This window comes from Aquarana catesbeiana, linkage group LG12 (assembly GCF_042186555.1).
Source record: "Aquarana catesbeiana isolate 2022-GZ linkage group LG12, ASM4218655v1, whole genome shotgun sequence".
Lineage (NCBI taxonomy): Eukaryota > Metazoa > Chordata > Amphibia > Anura > Ranidae > Aquarana > Aquarana catesbeiana.
This window is the reverse complement of record NC_133335.1, coordinates 111443187-111466254: the sequence shown is the minus strand read 5'-3', so window position 1 is coordinate 111466254 and position 23068 is coordinate 111443187. Positions and strand designations below refer to the sequence as shown.

At 46.2% G+C, this 23068-nt stretch overlaps 1 protein-coding gene across 2 annotated transcripts in view; it reads right to left on the bottom strand.

The window, feature by feature from the left end:
• CCR10 (C-C motif chemokine receptor 10) overlaps window positions 1–23068 on the bottom strand; it is a 360549-nt gene that overhangs the window by 133420 nt on the left and 204061 nt on the right. The window lies entirely within an intron of this gene.

The following is a 23068-nucleotide window of genomic DNA, read 5'->3' as shown; positions in this document are numbered from 1 at the left end:
CATGGCTGCACTGACATGGCTGCACTGACATGGCTGCACTGACAAGGCTGCACTGGGGAAGGCTGCACTGACAAGGCTGCACTGACATGGCTGCACTGGGGCAAGGCTGCACTGAGAAGGCTGCAATGATGGGCATTTAAATGTAAGTTTTTTTCCCTTCAACTTCCCTCCTAAAAGTTTTTTTTTCCTTAAAATTCCCTCCTAAATTGGGGTGCGTGTTATACGCCGGTGCGTGTTATACGCCGATAAATACGGTATATAGATAGATCTATATCTATATAGATAGACATAGATATATATCTATCTACATAGATATATCTGTATATATTATTCTTGATATCTATCACATTGCAGTTTAGGCACTTTCGTATGAATGGTCCAATCAGGTCCACCTGTCTGTTTTTCAGGCAGACCTGATTGGACCCTCCATTCTCCTCTATGGAGCGGCAGCTGTAAATGGACATGTGTCCATTTATACCTGCCTATGTTCAATCCAATCCTCCAAAAACAAACTGACTGTTAACCTCTGGGTGGATCAAGACGGGTGCCAGTTGGGCATAAAATGACTGCTCATAGAGCGGGCTGTGTCCGCTTGGCATAAGCGGAGGGGATGAGGACATGTTATCCTCCTGCTCTGCTCAGTGGGGGATCAGCAGACTGGGGGATCAGCAGACAGATCTCATGTAAAAGGTACAGTACATTATTGAAAAAGGTACAGTACATGACAATGACAGTTATCAAATGCCCTCAACATGAGCGAACAAAACAGTACGGTACATCTTACAGTGCAAAAATTTCTATGTCTTTACAAGTACACTGCATTTCTCAGCATATTGATCCCGATACACATGTTATAGAAAACACCATAGAAACACAAAAACGGAAGATTAAATGCAAATACTTACCGTAATTTTCCTTTCCTGACGAGCTCCATGGCGGCACAGCTGGCTATAGGCTCTGCCCCCTATGCCTCCAGGACTTAACTCATATAAATTTGAGCCTACCTACAGCCTCGGTGTTCTGTAACTAGTCCTACCAAGCTGGGTGGGATCTGTGCTGCCATGGAGCTCGTCAGGAAAGGAAAATTACAGTAAGTCTTTGAATTCAATTTTCCATTTTCCTGACGGCTCCATGTCAGCACAGCTGGGAACTAACTAGCCAAAACAGGGGAGGGATAATGCTATATACTCCTCAATTCTAACAAAAAAAAACAGAAGCCAGGATGCCTCTGCCAAACTCAACTGTCATTAAGCCATGAATATGAATATTTTGGTGCCCACGTAGCTGCCTTGCTGAAAGTTTCAGACACTCAGCCTGCTGCCACTCTCAAGGTCCAGACCCTTCTAGTGAAGGGTGCCGTGATTCTCCTGGCACGGCCAACCCTTTCAACTTGTAGGCCAAGGAAATGAGCTTTACCAACCAAGTGGCAATAATCCTGCTGGAAGCCGTAAAATCATTATGTGTTCCACCTGAAATGACAAACAGATGCTCCAACTTCCTGCTGGCAGAAGTCGCCTTGATTAAACATTTTAAAGCTTGGCCCATATCTTGAGTACTCCCCAATGGAACGTAGGAGGACAACCTCTTGTGTGATATGGACTCTGAAGGTCAGTTCAGGCACAAAATTTGAGTATTGGCATGAGTACCATCCTGTCTGGGCAGTAAGCGAGTATGGGTTCTTTAAACCCTAAGGCCACCAATCCTGACTCTTCTGGCTGATGTTATTGCCACCGGTAAAGCAGTTTTCAGTGAGAGGTACCACAGGGTGATTAAAGGCATCTGATGCAATAACGTCCAACAGCAATGGGAGATCCCATTTCAGAAACAATTTGAGGTTTCAACCAAATTCAATCTTGAAAAACAGTATAATTAGGTGTTGGATGCCCACTGTATGCCGGTAAAGGCAGAGCTAGCCGAAATGTGTGCCTATAGCATACTTACGCATATACCTAAATCAAACCACGCCTGCGGGCATTTCAGAACAGACTTCTGAAGAGTCTAGCGTAAAATCTTGATCAGCAATTATACTGGGAATTTATGTCATTCTACTATAGGCACGGTTAGCACAATCCTTTCTTGTTTTCGTGAGAGTATTTACAATCTTCAAAGAGCATTCAAATCCATTAGCCTCTGCCTCTCTAGACCCAGGCCATCAGCCTGAGCCTGTCAGATGCTGGATGAATGGGACTTTGGAGAAGATTCGATCTTACATACAGAGGGAGTCAATCCTTGACACATATAAGGATGAGCAAAGGGTACCAAGGCCCCTTCGACCAATCTGGAATCATCACCAAAACTGTCACCTTCCCCTGCCACAGCCTCAGCTGGAAGCTGAGAATCAGAGGGAGCAGCAGAAAGGCATAAGTTGTCTTGGAGATCCACTCTGCAGTTAGCACCTCCACCCCGATTGCTTGCGAATTCTGGGCCGTGGAATGGAACTTCAGCAACTTGGTGTTGACTGGGGATGTGATCAGTCTACCTCTGGAAGAAAAATACCAAGCTCTGTTCGTTTTCAAAAGACTTGCAGTAGTCTGGACCATTCACTGTCGTCCAGACTTGTCCTGGACAAATAGTTTACCTGAAGATTCTTCTGACCAGGCACATAGGCCGCAGATAGCTGCAGAAGATTGACTTGGACAGATTCTAGAATTAGAGAAACCTCCTTCAGAAGGGAGAGACTGAGCCTTGTTTCCAGATGTAGACCACAGCCGTTGTGCTGTCCAACTTTAACAGGACAGGCTTACCCCGGAACATTGCAGACAATTTAGTTTTTTCAACCATAAGTTTAGGCCACTGGTCCAGAAATCCGACTTGAATGGGAGCGAGAGTTAAACTGAGCCTATCCGAGCTGCTGGAGCGAGGCGATTTCTATGGCTCAATCTGAGACATGAAGGATGAAAGATCTCCAAATATGGCCTAAAATTCTTGCCTTAATGGACCACGTGTCAATCACCAAAGCTGTACCTATGTCCACAGAGGAGCCACATAGTGCCCATAAGGCACTATGGGTGGCACAATCTCAAAATAACAGAAAGCGTCCTGACATGGAACTCTTTACTGACTTCTTGGTTTATGCGTTGGCTTCACAGTTTTTCCTGGACTCCCAGCCAGAAATGCAGAAGCTAAGCTCTCTGGAGTGAGAGTGAGCGTGGTAACTGACCCTTGATTTTTTTGGTCTCCTTTAACTCAGCAGACATTCATCTTGAGGCAGGAAGTCAAACTGACCACTATTAAATTTAGGCTTGACCTTTTATGATTAAGAAAAATGCAGTTATAGCATTTGTCCTTGAAGGCCACAATATCTTCTGATGGTAAGGTCATGTATATGGCCAATCTCACAAGGGACACAAACTGGCCAGAGGGGTGATCCCAACCCCTGGACATCTTTCAGTTCAAAAATGCATAACTTTGACACCCTGCTGTGACAACATACTCCAATCTTGTAGAACGAGCACTTGATCCATCCAACATAAGGACATTGTCAAGCTGTCCTCTGGAGGTACTTAAAATAGAATAGTTGGCCCTTGCAGAAGATGAATTCAGCAATTCCTTGACCATATGCTTAATTGTGACAACCTGGTCACCATCTTAATCACAGCCTGCCTGAACAAAGTAGGAATCACATGTTTATCCACCTCTACTTGGGAAGAAGCTGACAAGGGTTAATTTGCCTGAGGAGGTTCTGAGACTACTCATTGGCACCATATATGACCCCTTCACAGAGTGAGTGGAAAAGACTCCTTTAGAGTGTACTGGCCACAGGCTTAATTAATGTGACAACCTGTTAGGTGTCACCTTTATCTTTGGTTGCTTGAACAAAGCAGAATTTATGCAGTCATGTCCATTCAGGAAATTCGGAAAATGGGCTGTTTCGCCTGGTATGGCTAGGCAGCTTCACATTGCCAGAGCAGATAACACTTTCAAACGGTGAGCAGAAACCACTCCTTTAGAATGTATTGACAATGTGTTTATTGACTATGACATCCTATTAGGTGTCATCCTTATCCCTGGCTGCTTGAGCCAGTGGGATACATACTGTGATGTTCATCTGGAAATTCGGAAAATGGTCTGTTTCACCTGGTATGGCTAAGCAGCTTCTCTTTGCCAGAGCAGATAACTCTTTGAAAGGGTGAGCAGTAACCACTCCTTTAGAGTGTGTTGGCAATGTGTTTTATTGAATGTGACATCCTATTAGGTGTCATCCTTATCCCTGGCTGCTTGAGTCAGTGGGATACACACTGTCATGTCCATCCCTGTATTCCTCTTCTAGAGTCTAAAGAGGGATGTTTGCTTGTGAAAGACTGGTCCTTACCAAAGAATTTAGCCCCTTTACAGGGTAAGTGGGAACAACTCCTTTTAGTGTATTGGCCACTTGTTTAATAAATAAGACAACCTGTTAGGTATCATCATCCTCATCTCTGGTTGCTTAATCAAAGCAAAGTTCATGCAATCATGTTCATCCACGTCTTCCTTATTGAAGCGCCTGAAGAGGGCTGTTTGTTCCGAGACTGGTAATTACCATTAGATAACCATTCCACAGGGTTTTGCGTGCCAATTAACAAACCAGCCTGTAAAAATAATTAAATGCAGTAAAAGAGTTTGCTTAGTAACAAACCTTAAGGGGTTAACCACTACTAGAGGGAGACTGAAGCCTCTATCTACAGCCCTGATTCACCAGGTGGTTAATGAGCTAAACCTTGCCCTGCCAGGAATCAGGACATAATGAAAAACTTTATTCAGAACAGCCACAAAAAAGGTAGGAATTTGTAACACAATTCCACTAATATTCTCCAATGTACACAAACCAAGGGAATTATAGACCTCATAAACATGCTTCTCCCCCTTAATTTTTTTTTTTTTGATGAAAAATTGGAGAGCAAATAGAGATATAAAAGGATATCCCATACCTCAACAGTCCCTGGCTGGCCAAGTAGTCATCCACAGGTGACTCCTCTACCTTCTCTGGAAATGCTGGTCTTTTTAGGGAGTTGGCATAATGGCACAACAGTAAAGCAAACATGAGAAGCCACCAACAGGTTATTGCCATGTGTGAACAGACAAAGTGTTACTTTGTGTACCTGTTATACAGAATACTCCCTGTGGAGGAGCTCAAGCTATGCATAGTGGCTGCAGAGAGCAAGGCACAACAATACCCAGCAATGCAGCATTCATTTGGACACAAAGCATTTTTCAAATTTAGCTCATCCATCCTCCATCATCCGACTGCAAACACCGGCACAGCGCGGGTGCGCATGCACTGGGGAGACTCTGCCAACACCGCTGCCCACTTTACATGGACCCAGCAGACCCCAGACAAGGCTGTTAGCCCTGATAAAAGCCACGCCGAGGACCAGCAGCGGGGCTCCCTGGATTATGGGTCATTTAGCCGAGACACCAGGGACTGCGTCCAGCCTAATCCACATGTGTCATGAACAGGTGTGACCAGAACCGTGTGATCTGCGACAGAGGACACCCAAACGTATATACGTGAAAATATAATAATTTATTAAAGAAAGTAAGTAATATTGTACAACCGATTCTAATATGACACAGTGCAATAACCAACCACAGACAGAGACCCACAAATAACAACAGACAGATAAGTGCAATAAATGGGAAATACCAGGATCATAAACAATAGCCAGGCCAGGGTCATACACAGCAGATCAGCAGATGGACAGGGGATGTTCCAGAGACATAAACGTAAGCCAGGCCAAGCTCATACACAGGGAGGTCAGCAAATGGGGTGAACACAGGACAGGGAGAGGATGGATGGATCAGACTGCAGGCAGGGATGCAAGGTAACAGGTGGGGCAGGATAGGGATCTGGACAGGGAGACAGGGAGACAGGCTCAGGTTCAGGTTCAGCTTCAGCTTCAGGGCACAGGATCAGATCGCTAGCAGGTCAGGAGGCAATGAAGAAATCAAGGCAAACATGTGAATGCTTGCCGGGTATTTATAGACCTGTGATTGGCCTCAAGTGACACCTGATTGTAGGAGGTACTGTCTGCTCCACACTGCCAGGATACATCCGCTGGTGGACGCCAGTACTGCAGCCCAAAGATGATATAATATTAACAGGGAAAAGCTCTCCTGACAGTTCCAAACTGCCAGGAGACACCTGCTGGTGGACCTCAGTACTGCATGCCAAATAACAGGTATTACCAGTGGATGGAACATTTCCTGACAGTACCCCCCCTCAAAGGAGCGGCCTCCGGACGCTCCAATTGGTTGTAATTGTCCATAGTCTATGGCATCAAGCAGAACAACAGATGGGGGCACGTCAGGCTGGGCAACAGGCACTTCAGACTGGGCAGCAGACACAGGCGCTGGCACATCAGGCAGAACAGGTGGTGGCACAACAGGCAGAACAACAGGTGGTGGCACAACAGGAAGAACAACAGGTGGTGGCACAACAGGAAGAACAACAGACGGTGGCACATCAGGCTGGGCAGCAGACGGTGGCACATCAGGCTGGGCAGCAGACGGTGGCACATCAGGCTGGGCAGCAGACGGTGGCACATCAGGCTGGGCAGCAGGTGGCACATCAGGCTGGGCAGCAGGTGGCACATCAGGCTGGGCAGCAGGTGGCATATCAGGCTGGGCAGAAGGCACTCCAAGCTGGGCAGAAGGCACTCCAAGCTGGGCAGCAGGCATGGGCACTTCAAGCTGGGCAGCAGGCATGGCCACTTCAAGCTGGGCAGCAGGCATGGGCACTTTAGGCTGGGCAGCGGGCTCATCAGGCTGGGCAGCGGGCTCATCAGGCTGGGCAGCGGGCTCATCAAGCTGGAGAGCAGGCACTGGCACCTCAGGCTGGAACACTGGCACGAGACATCAGGCTGGAAGGCAGGCACCGAGACATCAGGCTGGAAGGCAGGCACCGAGATATCAGGCTGAAGGGCAGGCACCGAGACATCAGGCTGGAGGGCAGGCACCGAGACGTCAGGCTGGAGGGCAGGCACCGAGACGTCAGGCTGGAGGGCAGGCACCGAGACGTCAGGCTGGAGGGCAGGCACCGAGACGTCAGGCTGGAGGGCAGGCACCGAGACGTCAGGCTGGAGGGCAGGCACCGAGACGTCAGGCTGGAAGGCAGGCACCGAGACGTCAGGCTGGAAGGCAGGCACCGAGACGTCAGGCTGGAAGGCAGGCACAGAGACATCAGGCTGGAAGGCAGGCACAGAGACATCAGGCTGGAAGGCAGGCACCGGGATGTCAGACTGGGTTGGATTAGCTGGTGCAGAGGCAGGTTGGGTTACTGGCAGGACTGTCTTGGTTGGAAAAAACTTTCGTTTTTTCTTTGGCTTAGTCACTGAAGCTCTGTAGGTGAGGGGTGCAGCAGACTGGAAAGGAGGATTGGAATATGGCAGAGAAGAGGTAACAGTAGCTGGAGGAAGTTCCTGAGGGTTTGTGGACAGCTGAGAAGAGGCAGGTGGGTTGAATGCAGGATAGGTGCAGCGGGTAGGGACAGGGTATTGATATTTGGTGGGAAGCAGGGTATATTGGGCTGAAACGGAGGTTGCCATGGGTGAAGGGGAAAAAGACTCCTGGGCAGGCAGGTGTCTAATAGCAGGTCTGGGTTGTGAAGAGCTGACCGAAGCTGGAAATAATAAGTCTGACCATGCCTGTAGTACAGGTTGAACAAACGTGGGTTCACATACTGCCTGTCTAACCAGAGACTGCACCAAATCTATACAATCCACTAGCACCTGTTTAGGACAAGCTGAATAATGCTCCAGAAAGTATACAGCATCATCCTCCAACAGCCACACCAGAGACTCCACCTGATCACTACTGAAAGGGGGAGAAAAATCATCACTTCCTTTAGGACTGCTAGACAAGGCTAGCTCAGCACACACCTGTATCAGGGGCTGAACGTTCTCAAACAGTAATCTACCCTGATCAACCAGAGAATGGGCCAGACGGATACACTCCAGGAGCTGATCGCTGGCCCACTCTTTCAATACAAGACGACAGTAATTGTTATCCTCCAACACCAATGAGGCAAGGAGAACAACTGTTTCTGATTGCATTTTAATAGCACTACAATGGTTCCTCTGCGCAGTCACTTCTGGTCAGAGATGGCCTTGATTTACTGTCATGAACAGGTGTGACCAGAACCGTGTGATCTGCGACAGAGGACACCCAAACGTATATACGTGAAAATATAATAATTTATTAAAGAAAGTAAGTAATATAGTACAACCGATTCTAATATGACACAGTGCAATAACCAACCACAGACAGAGACCCACAAATAACAACAGACAGATAAGTGCAATAAATGGGAAATACCAGGATCATAAACAATAGCCAGGCCAGGGTCATACACAGCAGATCAGCAGATGGACAGGGGATGTTCCAGAGACATAAACGTAAGCCAGGCCAAGGTCATACACAGGGAGGTCAGCAGATGGGGTGAACACAGAACAGGGAGAGGATGGATGGATCAGACTGCAGGCAGGGATGCAAGGTAACAGGTGGGGCAGGATAGGGATCTGGACAGGGAGACAGGCTCAGGTTCAGGTTCAGGTTCAGGTTCAGGTTCAGGGCACAGGATCAGATCGCTAGCAGGTCAGGAGGCAATGAAGAAATCAAGACAAACATGTGAATGCTTGCCGGGTATTTATAGACCTGTGATTGGTCTCAAGTGACACCTGATTGTAGGAGGTACTGTCTGCTCCACACTGCCAGGATCCATCCGCTGGTGGACGCCAGTACTGTGGCCCAAAGATGATATAATATTAACAGGGAAAAGCTCTCCTGACAGTTCCAAACTGCCAGGAGACACCTGCTGGTGGACCTCAGTACTGCATGCCAAATAACAGGTATTACTAGCGGATGGAACATTTCCTGACAACATGCATGGACGGATGGCCAGCTCTTTAGACCAGCCAGGTAGAGGAGCACACCTAGGTCCTGCACATAAGAGGAAAGTACAATAGCTATTTCTCAAATCTTTTAGTGATATAGTTACATGTTGGTTACAGTAAGGGCAGAAGAACGCCAAGCATCCCACACTTTATTAGACAACCCCTGTGTTCAAATATGAGTTTTTCATATGGTAATACCTGATTCACTAACCAAAGTCATGTATGTATGGATGGAGTTGTGGGCTGGATCCACTTAAGTGCTACAGCTTTACGGGCCATGAATAATGTCTCCAGTAGCATGGTCCTAATATGTCTTGGCCATTGCTCCTCATTGAGGACCCCCAGTAGACACACCAGTGGGGTACATGGAACAGGAATTGATAAGACCGCAGACAATATCTCCGTCACCTGTTGCCAGTATCTCACTATAACTGGACAGGGCTACATAACATGCACGAAATCCGCACGCGGACAGGTGCACCTAGTTCAGGCAGAGGTAGATATACAGTGCATTGTGTGCAGTCTGACAGGTATGTTTGATGTAGCATATAAAGGTGGATTAATTTATTGTTTATTACCGGAGATACAGATAGAGCATGCCTCCTCCCAATCCTCATCATACAAATCGGGGACAAGCTGTTGCCACTTGATGCGCACCTCCAGTGGAACCCCACTAGTCGTGGCAGAGAGTAAATGTAGATACAGAATTGAGATAAGTCACCTAGGGCCCTGAGATAGAAGCACTCCTATCAGTGGGTATTCAGAGAAGTCAGTGTCACGAGTACAAAATTGAGTATGTAGCACATGTCAAAGTTGTACATACCTATAAAAGGTGGATTGGGGCAATTCATATGTTCTTTGCAATCCCTCAAAAGAAGTCAATACCTTTCCATCATAGATGTTGTCCAGAGAAACCATTGCTCCCAGAATTGAGAGTCCACAAATTTCTTTAAATGGGGGAACATTGGATTGTGCCAGAGTAGTAGTGCCTCATTAATACCCTTAATACCCTGAAATGTGTAATTTTCTTGGTCTCCTTCCAGACCATACGGGCCATTGTCAGTGTTGGTATATGCCTTTCCCCCAGTGTGGCCATAGGTGCCTGCAGTGCTATCAACAGATATTTGATTTTAAGGACATAGGCGAGATATGACTCAACCACCGCCAGTGTAGCCGGTCCCAACCAATCTGTCAGATGGCGTAGCTGCCCAGCCAAATAATAATAATATAAGTTAGTTAATGCCATGCCAGCATTAGCCTTAGGGTGCTGCAGAGTAGAGAATTTAAGTTTCCGCCTATGGGTGGCCCAAATAAAGGTGATAAGTAGCGTGTCCAGGGTTTTAAAAAATGATTTAGGTACTGATGTAGGCATGTGAGAAGTCACGCACAGACACTTGAGCAGAAGGATCATCTTAATGAGATTAATCCTGCCTGCCACAGACAGGGGAAGTTTGACCCAGACAGTAAGTTTAGCTTTAATCATGGTAACCAGAGGGTCCAAATTCACTTGGAAAGCCTCTGAAGGAGACAGGGTAATAATGATTCCCAAATATATAAACAAGGTCACTACCTTAAGAGGGCATGGAGGATCACTACATAGAAGGGCCTGCAAGAAAAAGGGCATCAGGGCTGACTTCTGACAGTTAATTTTAAGACCTGAATACGTGCCAAATTTGTCTGTTTTGCATCGCTATTCCTAATGAGGCAGAGGTATCCTGCATATATAAAATAATGTCATCTGTGTATAGTCCTATAGTGTCTACTCTCTCACCCATAGTGATGCCTTTAAAGAGAGGAGACTGACAAAATCTCAGTGCCAGCATCTCGATAGCGACCTCAAACAACAGGGCAGATAGAGGGCACCCCTGCCTGGTACCTCTTCAAAGCTGTATAGTTAGGGATAGGAGACCATTGACTGAAAGGTTAGATGTGGGATCCCTAAAAAAGTATAGCAACCCATTGTTGGAATTTAGTGCCAAAGCCAAATCAGCGCAACACAGCCATAAGAAAGGGCCATTGAGTCGAAAGCTTTTGTGTTGTCTAGCGAAGCCAGCGCACAAGACTCAGGCAGAAATTTTCTAAGTTGAGCTATTAGTTGCGTCCTACGTATGTTAATGGAGGTAGACTTTCCTGGCATGCAACAAGTTTGGTCTGGATGAATTATACTAAGAATGACTGCATTGAGATGTTTGGCCAGGATCTTTGCTAGTATTTTATAGTCAATATTCAATAAAGAAATTGGCCAATACGATGCACAGTCAGCCGGGTCCTTCTCAGGTTTAGGAATAAGGACCACCATGGCAGAGTATATAGATAGCGACAATCTCCCCTCTCGAAATGCTGTAGAATAGACCTGTGCCATAACCGGGCAAGATTGTCCAGGTATCTGCAATATATTTCCATGGGTAGACGATCAGGACCCGAGGCCTTTCCCTTAGCCATAGACACTACTGCCTCCCTTGCCTCATCTTCCGTGATATCTGCCTCTAAGTCTTTCCCCTGTTCCTGAGTTAATGTAGGAAATATCAAATTGGAAAGGTATGCCTCAATGTCTTGACTGGTAAATGTAAGGGTAGGGCCTTCGTACCGTAAGGACGTGTTATTTTATTCACTACAGAGCTACCCGACTGCTGTCGAGCCATATGGACTAGTAACTGACTGGACTGGTTCCCACATTCAAAATATTTCTGCTGGGTATAGAGTATTTCCTTTTTGCAGTGGAAGACATATGGTCTGAATATAAACGAGACATAAACTTCCAGTGGATAAGGTTAGAGTTATTTAAGGCTGTCAAATAAGTTGCTTCAACTGTTTGGTACTTTTTTGCAAGATCTTCCTCGTCTTGTTGGGAAGAACGTTTAATAAATGATATAGTGGACTTAAAGAGGGAGTCCCGCGAAATTTTTTTTTTTAAAGTCAGCAGCTACAAGTACTGCAGCTGCTGACTTTTCAAATAAGGACACTCACGTGTCCCCGAATCCAGCGATGTCAGCACCCGAGGTGGAACCGTCCCTCAGTCCTTGGCAGCTGCCCCCGCCATTCTCTGTGAGGGAATCAGGAAGTCAATCGTTGCGGCTTCACTTCCCGATTCCCTACTGCACATGCACGAGTCATGCTGCGAGTCCTAACTGGTCCCCGCTATCTCCTGGGACCCGTGTGTGTCCCAGCAGACAGCACGGGGGACAGGAAGAGGCATAGACTCCCGTGGGAGTCTATGCCGGAAGTGGGTGCAAATACCTGTCTTAGACAGGTATCTGCACCCCCCTCCCCCCTGAAAGGTGCCAAATGTGACACCGGAGGGGGGGAGGGTTCTGAAAAGTGGAGGTTCAATTTTTTGTTTGAACCTCCGCTTTAAGGGCCCCTCTGAAATACGCCTGTCACAATCCCCCTGAGGAGATACAATTTATCCCTGTATCGAAGCATGTTGGGGAGGGGACAGGACGGAGCAGGAGAAAGCTTATCTGTCTCAGAAAGGAGAGACACACTATTTTGGCTTTTTGGGGTTTTGTTTGGCTTTCTATAGAGTGGTGTACTGAAGCACCCAGAAAATGTGAGTATCCTGTCAGAGGTGTTATGATTTATTAATAAAATTATTTTATAAAACGGTATCACGCTATCAAGTCCTTTCATGTTTTGTACGAGTGTGTAAGCAGCAGGACTGAGCAGCCCAGGACTCCATTACTGACACTGAACCCAGGGGTGGTTCACAAGCGTGATTTGACTGAACTTAATTGTGAGATCACACGCTCTAAGGTGAGCGTACACACCAGTGTTAATTTCGTTGACTAAAACCGACTAAAGCATTTTAGTCGACTAACTTAATACCATTTTAGTCGACTAAAATACGACTAAAACTAAAACAATTGAGATGACTAAAATACGACTAAACCTAAAATGCCATTTTAGTCAAAAGACTAAAATGGGACTAAAACTAAAATGCCATTTTAGTCAAAAGACTAAGACTAAAACTAAATTGAAATTTGATGTAAAAATTAACACTGGTCTATAGTGCATGTTCATACCTCAATACCATAAATAATAACATATGAGATTTTTCACTCCAGCAGTATATAATGAGTTTGGAAATTGTAGAGAAATGCTTAAATAATGCATTATAATTTAACTACACCCATTAGATTTTAGTTGACTAAAATAATTTTAGTTGACTAAAATCATTTTAGTTGACTAAAATGTACTGGAGATTTAGTCGACTAAATACGACTAAAACAATTGCAGAAGACTAAAATGGGACTAAAACTAAATTGAAATTTGCTGCCGAGTGAACACGAGTTTTATCTCAAGTACAAGATGTGAATTATTTTGGAACAGACTTCAATATTTAATGATGTTACTATTTATATGGAAATTTGACATTTACTGTTTGCACACTCAGCACTTTTGATCACTGGATCACTTTAAGTATATATTTTCTTGCATGTATTTGGATCACTATATTTGATACATGAAGTTTTTGATTTGATTTTGTATGAATTCTTTGGAGTTTGCACGAAAACACTTTTATTTTACCAGCACTGAGGCACTTTATACATTCCAACACATATGTGGATTATAAGGTTTGTGATGTTGTGATCGCACGTTCTATGGTAAAAAGACTTTGTTTGCAGGTCAAAAATGTTTTATTTAGTGTCATTGAATCAAGGCACTCATGCTAACATCCACATAGCGCAGCATTTCCTCTATAAATATTGCATTTGCATGGTCGTATGGGGAGTGATCAGTGTTAGCAGCTGTCCTGATTTGAGGTGTTACATATTTACAGATTTTGGGTAGCTCGCTATGTTTGGTTTTAAATCGAAAAATGATGTTCAGCATATCAGGAAATAACAATGAGATAGCATGTAATGAGATAAAATGCATGACAGTAAAACTATATATGTACCAATGAACAAAACGGCAAGTGGTTTAACAATTGCGGACAAAAGCCAAACCATAAATAACTGATTTAGCTAGTAACTGTTGACTGATTATGTAGATAAGAAGTATCAACGGGGCATTACCTGCACATTGAAACAGCATATGTGAAGGTAATTCGTGGTAGTAGCCATCCCCTTAAGCTCTCACAAAATATAAAAAAGGGTACATGCTACATTGCTATTGTTAGATGAAATAAACAGTGTCAGACTGAACAGTGTCAAATGCACATAATACCCGTATTGCAGTGTGTATAATACTACCAGAGTTCAGAGCCTTCACCCTCAATGGTTAATAGGTAGACAACAGAAGCCATTTGGATAAGGAGTTCCAGGTTTGTCCAGAAGAGGGCAGCAACACACCAGTTATGACTAGAATAAGTCTGAAAACCTACTGACAAAAAGGCAATGCAGAAAAAAAAAAAAAAAAAACAGTGATGAAAAAATAACCCAGTGTGAAATTGAAATGGTAGTCTGTGTAGTTCAGTATTATGTTGCTCCAAACAGTGGAAAAAGGAAATAGAAAAACTGCAGAAGTTTGCTGCCAGTGTATCAAAGGCATTTACTTGAAAACAAAAGAAACAAATAAAAATGGAGCATGCATGTAATAGGATTACTATCAAGTACTTGTTGCAGGAAAAATGTAGATCTAGTGCAAGAAAGGTAATGGAATCTCCCCAACAATGATGATATCCCAGAATAATCAGGACAGATGCCATTTTGCATTCAACCACTCTTGAGCTGCATCAGGGGTAGTGAAGAAGAGCACAGACCACCAGCAATCACTCTCAACGGAGCAGGGAAAGCCATAGTGTAGATGATCCCACCTTCTCTCATCTTCCGTTTAACATCTGTGAATGTGGCTCTTTGCTTCTGCAATTTGATCGAGAAATCCGGAAAGATGGAGATTTGCACATTTTTAAAGTTGATCATACTTTTCTGTCGGGCCTTACGAAGCACCAGATCATGATTTTTACAGTTGAGCATTCTGGCCAGCAGTGGCCTGGGAGCTGCACCAGGGATAGGGGGTTTTGCTGGGACCCTGTGAGCCCTCTCAACAGCAAAGGCAGCAGAAAACTTGGCATCAGGAAAGGTAGTTTTAAACCATGTTTCCACAAAGTCCCCTGGGTTCTGCCCTTCAGCCTTTTCAGGGAGCTCCACTAGCCTGAGGTTTTTGCGTCTAAGGCGATTTTCAAGGTCATCGGCTTTTTGGGACCAGAAAGAGATTTGTTTTAACTGCAGCTGTCACCCGACCAGGGAAAGAGGAGAAATCATCTTCCAAGGTGAAAATTCTCCTCTCAGTTTCTGCCACCCTCTCCCTAACATGCTGCAAGTCATGTCTCATGAGGCCTATGTGCACTTTGATCTCCTCCATCTTGCCTGTCAGGGAGGTGCTACTGGAGGTGATCGCCTCAAGAAGCTGGGCATGTACTTCCTCCAGAATGTGCTTACTTTCAGGGTAGCTCCAGTAGCCGCCGCCACGCTGCTCCGTGTGTGACGAGGGCCGCTGACGCCATCTTGTCTCGGCCACGGCCCAGGCTCCCAGAAATGTGGTATCAGGATACCTGTCAAAGACAGGTATCCGCTCCCCCCCGAAAGGTGCCAAATGTGGTACCGGAGGGGGAGCAGGCAAATGGGCATGTGGAACTTTTGGGTGGAACTCTGCTTTAAGTAGGGTCCCCGTTCCTCATATTCCCCTTTCCTTGTGCAAGTTCTCTTAAGTCTGCAAAATTGTCTGAATGGTACACTGTGGATGCATCTTGGGTGATGATGGCGCTTGGCGTGCAAATATGAGCTGCCCGCACTAGGTTTGAAGTGTGTTCTTGAGAAGATGTTTCCGTCCACATTCACCTTCAGTTCCAAGTCCAGGAAAACTAGTAATTTGTCAACAACATGGATAAAGGTAATACCGAAGGGTTTACCATTGGTATATCTGAGGAAGTCGCTTAGTTCAGTTTCGGATCCATCCCATATGATTAAGATATCATCAATATATTGCATATATAGTGACAAGTTAGCCCTAAAGGGGTTGTTTGCCCAGCTGAACCGGCCCTCCCAAAAACCCATGAACAAGTTGGCATAGCTGGGGGCAAACCTAGCCCCCATAGCCATGCCTCTGACTTGCCTGTAGTAATCCCCTAGAGCTAAAGAATAATGAACACCCAACTGGACCATATAGGTTGCCAACATCCCTCAAGTACAATATAAGGAGGATACCCCCATATGGGTGGGACTTTAACGGCAACAACAAAAAAATAAATGATTAAAAAAATGTATTGAAATTATTGGAATTCAAACTATACACGCGTATCGAACACCCCGATGTCAAGAAGACAGGGAGGTAGAGAATGGGTCCGGTCTCATCCACACTGATCCGCCCCAAATGCACTGACCGAAAGGGCCCACGTAAGAGATGTCAGGCTGCTATTTCACTGCATAACGTGGCCATGATCTCCAACAGATTCAGCAAAAAAGTGGAGAATGTGTCACGTACCTGGTTGGAGGCCAATATGCCGAGAGGGCTCCCCTTGCGGCTGAGTGCAGTACACCCCTGAAGTTGGGTACAGAGGGTGTAGTGCCCAGAGAAGCACAGGTTGCCAGATGGATTCTAGAGAGAAGAGCTGGTGGGCACCAAAAGGACACCGGGTAATACAGGAAACACAGCTGGGCTAAAATCTATAAGAATCCTCGGTAATACTTGGCAAGGTGTGCACAAGAAATAGTAGTGGAAGCCAGGCCAGGGGTCAAACACAGTAGATCCGGCAAGAGAAAGAGGCAGGTTGCAGAAACAGGGACAAGCCAAAGGTCTGGTATCAGGAAGCAGCCAGGAACAGGTAACTGTAGCAAAGTCTGTGATACAAGCCGGGATCAGGTACTGGAGAGGACAACAAGTTGGTAAATCAAGCCAGGGGGTCAAACCAGGAGAGCAGATCAGACAGGTCAGGAACAAGCCGGGTCACAACAGGAATCCAAATAGTAATTGCACAGAGGCTCAGGAACACAGGAAGACTGACAAACCAGCAACTGCAGACACTAGCAGACTTCCTTTTATAGGCCCATGTGACCTGCTGGTAGAGATACTGGGTCCTAAAGTCCTTCTCCTGCCAGAGATGCTGGGTCCTAAAGTCCTTCTCCTGCCATAAGTGCTGGTAGAGATGCTGGGTCCTAGAGCCCTTCTCCTGCTGTTGGTTCCTTGACAACTGGCACTATTGCCAGTTCTCCTACGCCATTTCCCTGACAGTGCCCCCCCCCCAAAGGGCAGCCCCAACGAGCCAATGCTTCGGGATGTCTGCTGTGAAAGTCCCGCACAAGTCTAGGAGCATGCACATTGTTTACAGGCTCCTGGGAATTTTCTTCGGGAGGGTACCCCCTCCATTTGATTAGATACTGGACCTGCCTACCCCTCCTCCGGCAATCCATAATGGCTTCGACCTCAAATTCTGTTCCCTCTTCTACCAATACTGGAGGTGGAGGTGGCTCTTCTCTTCCAGGGAAGGGACTGGGTACAGCTGGTTTAAGCAGGGAGATGTGGAACACTGGATGGATCTTGTAAGTATTGCTAGTATTGGGTAGTGCCAGCTCAAAAGCCACTGGATTTATCTCTCTTTTGATTTGAAAGGGACCGATAAATTTGGGTCCAAGCTTCCGGGAGGGACATGAGAGCTTGAGGTTTACTGAAGAAAGCCATACCTTGTCCCCAATCTTAAAGACAGGATTCCCTCTTCTTCTTTTATCATGGAACTTTTTATAGTCCTCTTGGGCTTTTCGCATGGCCTCCTGAAGCAACTTGTAGTTGGATTGAATGAACCTTAATCGACCCTGGACAGCGTGAGCAGATTTTTCAGGTATAGTATTTGGAAGGAAGAAGGGATGGAATCCATAGTTAGCCCAGAAAGGGGACTGATTGATTGCTGCATGCAAAGAGTTATTATATGCAAACGCAGCACAGGGAAGAAGGGAGATCCAGTCATCCTGCGAGCAAGTGCAGAAACATCGAAGGTACTGTTCTAAGGTCTGGTTAGTCCTCTCTGTTTGACCATTGCTCTGAGGGTGGTAAGCTGAGGAAAGACACACTTCTTTTGATAGAGACTTGCAGAGATCCCACCAGAACTTGGAGGTGAACTGTACCCCTCTATCGGAGAAAATACTATCCGGTAATCTGACAATCTCTTTAATGAACATGTTTGCTGTATCTGAAAGTTGTGCCAAACATCGGAAGGAAGTGTGCCATTTTGGAAAGGCGGTATACCACCACCATGATGGTGGTGCATCCCCCAGAGGGGAGCAGGTCTACTATAAAGTCCATGGATATTTATTTCCAGGGTTGTTCAGTAATGGGTAATGGCCTCAAAAGTCCCCATGGCTTGGCATTGGAACCCTTGTTGCGCTGGCAAATGGTGCAAGAGTTCACATACTTTCTGCAGTCCTGTCTTAGGCTGGCCCACCAAAATGAGCGCTGAACAAGTTCAGTGGTTCTTCGTATCCCAAAATGCCCGGCAAGTTTATGGTCATGTGACATTTTTAGAACTTGGAGTCTGACTGGCTGGGGAACAAAACTTTTATCCTGGTGCCACAAAAATCCATCTTGGTTTCTCAGTGAGGACACTTCTGATCCAGAGCACTGGGTTGAGGCTTGCTTGATTAAGGCCTTTAAGTCAGGTTGGATAAGAAAAAAGTCTGGGTGGATAGGATCGTATTTGGCTCTGTCGTTTCAGGGGTGTCCGGAAACATTCGGGAGAGTACTTTTGCTTTCCCATTCTTGGAACCTGGCCGATATGTAAGATGGAAATTGAACCTGGAGAAGAACAGAGCCCAGCGGGCTTGCCGGGGTCTTAAACGTTTGGCTGTCCTGAGGTACTCCAGGTTCTTATGGTCTGTAAAAATCATAATGGGATGAGCGGCACCCTCCAATAAGTACCTCCATTCTCTAAGGCAGATTTAATGGCCAGAAGTTCTCTATCGTCCACATCATAATTTCTCTCTGGTGGGCTCATCTTTCAAGAGAAAAAGGCTACGGGTGAAGGAGAGCCTTAGGTCCCTGCTGTTGGGACAGGATTGCCCCTGTAGCTACTTCAGAGGCGTCCACTTCCAACACATAAGGCAGGGTCGGATCTGGGTGCTGCAGGATTGGTGCGGAAGTAAATAGATTCTTTAATTTGTCAAAGGCTTTCTGGGCTTCTGGAGACCACTGGAACCGGACCTTCTGGTGGGTCAACTGAGTGATGGGTGCTATGGTGGTGGAGAAATCCTTCACAAACCTCCTGTAGAAGTTGGAGAACCCCACGAAGCGCTTGAACACCTTTCTTGTCCGAAGGAGCTGGCCAGTCTAGTATTGCTTCCACCTTCTTTGGGTCCATTGCAATTCCTTCTGTGGAGATGATGAGACCCAGGAATTGAATAGATGTTTTTTCAAAATCACATTTGTCTGTCTTGACATATAGTCCATGTTTTCGAAAGGTTGAGAGCACCTTTTTTACGTGAATTCGATGAATCTCCAAAGAAGCAGAAAAGATAAGGATATCATCGAGGTATACGATTACAAAGTAATCAAGGAATTCCCGAAAAATGTCGTTCACTAGAGGCTGGAACGTGGCTGGGGCGTTGCATAACCCGAATGGCATCACAAGGTATTCGAAGTGGCCGAACCGCGTCCGAAATGCTGTTTTCCACTCATCATCCTGGCGTATGCGTACAAGGTTATAAGCTCCCCTCAGATCCAATTTAGTGAAAATCCAGGTGGTTCGGAACCTTTGAAAGAGTTCAGGAACGAGAGGCAGTGGGTATCTGTTCTTTGCAGTAATCTTATTGATTTCTCTGTAATCTACACACGGCCGCAATGTGCCATCCTTCTTCTCCACAAAGAATATTCCCGCCCCAGCAGGAGAAGAAGAGGGTCGGATAAACCCCTTTTCAAGGTTCTCGTGAATATATACTCGTAGGGTCTCCAGCTCGTTTTCAGATAGGGGGAAGATTCGTCCAAACGGGATCTCGGCCCCCGGGAGCAGTTCAATTGGACATTCATAAGACCGGTGAGGTGGGAGGACATCGTCCTTTTTCTTGTTGAAAATGTCTATAAACTCATGATAAGCTGGAGGAACATGCTGGAGATTACTGAGAGCAGGTTGCACTGCCAGACAGCTAACAGGCTTATGTTATGTGCCTGCAGCCATGGAATTCCCAGGATGATGGGAAACATGGGGGAACATAGGACATCAAAGCGGACAAATTCTTGATGGCCAGTATCTGTAGTAGTGTAGATGGGCATGGTTTCCTGGATGACAAGTCCAGAACTGGGCAGGGAACCATCGGCCAAAAGTCTTTGCTTTTTTTCATAGAGGGGCACACCAAGTTTCTTAGCCAGAGATAAATCCATAAAACAGCTACATGCCCTGGAATCAATGATTGCTTGTAGCCGGATCTCCCTTTCTGCCACTTGTAAGGAGATGGGAAGAACAAGGTAAGAATGGCAGGATCCAGAGACTTGGAGATATGTGGAACTTGGTGGGTAGACCTTACTGGGTCTTATGGGGCAGCTGTGTAAAAAATGTCCAGCCCCTCCTCAGTACAGGCAGAGATTGGCCTGCTGGCGGCATTTCTCTCCTCAAGCGTAAGGGAGGAACGGGCCAGGCCAACTTGCTTTGGTTCCCTTTCTGGGATTGCAGAGCAAACAGACCTGGATGCAACAGCAGGAGAAAACTTGGGTAGCATCCGTGTAGGCTGGAAGGATTGAGCACGCTCCGAACGCCGCTCCCGCAGGCGCCTGTCAAGCTGAATGACTAGGTGAATAAGTTCGTCAAGAGTGTCGGGAATAGCAACTCGAGCCAGTTCATCCTTAAGGACCTCAGACAGTCCTTGGCGGTACTAGAACCTGAGGGCTCCCTCACTCCAGCTTGTGTCGGTGGACCATCTGCGGAAATCCACGGTATAATCTTCCACTGGGCATTTTCCTTGCCATAGGGCAACTAAGGCAGATTCAGAGGAGGCCGCATGCTGGGGGTCATCGTACAACAGAGTCATGGCCTCCATAGTATTCAAAGCAGAGTCTTTTTGTTCCAGCAGGTTATGAGCCCAGGCTTGGGGTTCCTCATATAATAAAGAAATGATAAATCCTACTTTCACAAACTCAGAAGCAAAAGTTCTAGGTTGGAGGGCCAGGTACAGTAGGCATTCTTGAAGGCCTTGAACTTTTTCCGGTCACCGGAGAATCGTTCGGGTGTAGGTACCCGTGATTCAGGAGGAGGCAAGGACACTGGAGCCGTGTTAGAGGAGAAAGAACTGGAGTCCACAAAGGCTGGAGCAACAGGCAAATGCTGCAGCCGAACCTCCAACCGGAAGTAGCCATCCTGGAGCTTCTGAATGGCTTGCGTAAGGGTGGTGACTTGTTGACACGCCATCTTGAGTGGGGAAACACCTCCGTCGGCCTCGGTCATGGCTGGTTTGTACTGTCACGTACCTGGTTGGAGGCCGATATGCCGAGAGGGCTCCCCTTGCGGCTGAGTGCAGTTCACCCCTGATGTTGGGTACAGAGGGTGTAGTGCCCAGAGAAGCACAGGTTGCCAGATGGATTCCAGAGAGAAGAGCTGGAGGGCACCAAAAGGACAAAGGGTAATACAGGAAACACAGCTGGGCTAAAGTCTATAAGAATCCTCGGTAATACTTGGTAAGGTGTGCACAAGGAACAGTAGTGGAAGCCAAGCCAGGGGTCAAACACAGTAGATCGGGCAAGAGGAAGAGGCAGGTTGCAGAAACAGGGACAAGCCAAAGGTCTGGTATCAGGAAGCAGGCAGGAACAGGTAACTGTAGCAAAGTCCGTGATACCAGCCGGGATCAGGTACTGGAGAGGACAACAAGTCGGTAACTCAAGCCAGGGGGTCAAACCAGGAGAGCAGATCAGACAGGTCAGGAACAAGCCGGGTCACAACAGGAATCCAAATAGTAATTGCACAGAGGCTCAGGAACACAGGAAGACTGACAAACCAGCAACTGCAGACACTAGCAGACTTCCTTATATAGGCCCATGTGACCTGCTGGTAGAGATACTGGGTCCTAAAGTCCTTCTCCTGCCAGAGATGCTGGGTCCTAAAGTCCTTCTCCTGCCATAAGTGCTGGTAGAGATGCTGGGTCCTAGAGCCCTTCTCCTGCTGTTGGTTCCTTGACAACTGGCACTATTGCCAGTTCTCCTACAGCCATTTCCCTGACAGAATGACTTGTGATTTGCAAGGAAGGATGTATGGGCAATTGTTTTGGATAATTAGAGCTTAGCCACAATAGCTTCATAGGATAGAGTGCAAAGCAGCAGTCCCGAATGCCAGAAATCGCTGTCCCGCTCACTGCCATTCAAAGCAGTGACTGAATCACAAGTCATTCTCCACTTTTTTGCTGAATCTGTTGGAGATCATGGCCACGTTATGCAGTGAAATCGCAGCCTGACATCTCTTACGTGCGCCCTTTAGGTCAGTGCATTTGGGGCGGATCAGTGTGGATGAGACCGGACCCACTCTCTACCTCCCTGTCTTCCTGACATCGGGGTGTTCGATTCACATTATAGGTGCCGCCACTGCTCCGGCATTGAGATCTCTATGGTGCCCCCTTTTGGTGTGATCCTGTTCTATGACTTTCCCCTGATGAAGGGACGCCTTTACAACCCCGAAACGTGTCGGGCCATCTGGACAACCTATATGTATCACTACTATCGACACCATTGTTTTTAGTGGTTTTGGTATTTTTGTATTTTTGTATTATGTAAACTGTGCTCTTTTTGTATCTTTATAGTACATTGTATAGTTTAAATGCCAATAAATCTTTTTAATCGTTTATTTTTTTGTTGTTGCCGTTAAAGTCCCACCCATCTGGGGGTACCCTCCTTATACTGTAGTAATCCCCTAGGTACGAGAAGTAGTTGTGAGTCAAGGTGAATTCTATAAAATTCATCAGAAACCTTGCTTATAGTGGGTTTTAATTCCTCCTTTATAGTGTTCCACTGCCAGAATACCGTACTTGTGTTTTATTGATGTGTACAGAGACACCTGAATTGTGGTTGCCATGCAAAGCAGGACAAAATATCTAGCATATGTCCCGAATCTCTCACGTAGACGGGGAGTTCCACTACCAAGTCTTGTAGGAAGTGGTCTATATAACATCCCAAGTTGCTCATTAGACTGTCTATTCCCACTATAATAGGTCTTCTGGGGGGATCTGACAGATCTTTGTGGATCTTTGGGATGTGGTAAAAGTGCGAGGTGTGCGGGTACTGTTTGTACAGGAACT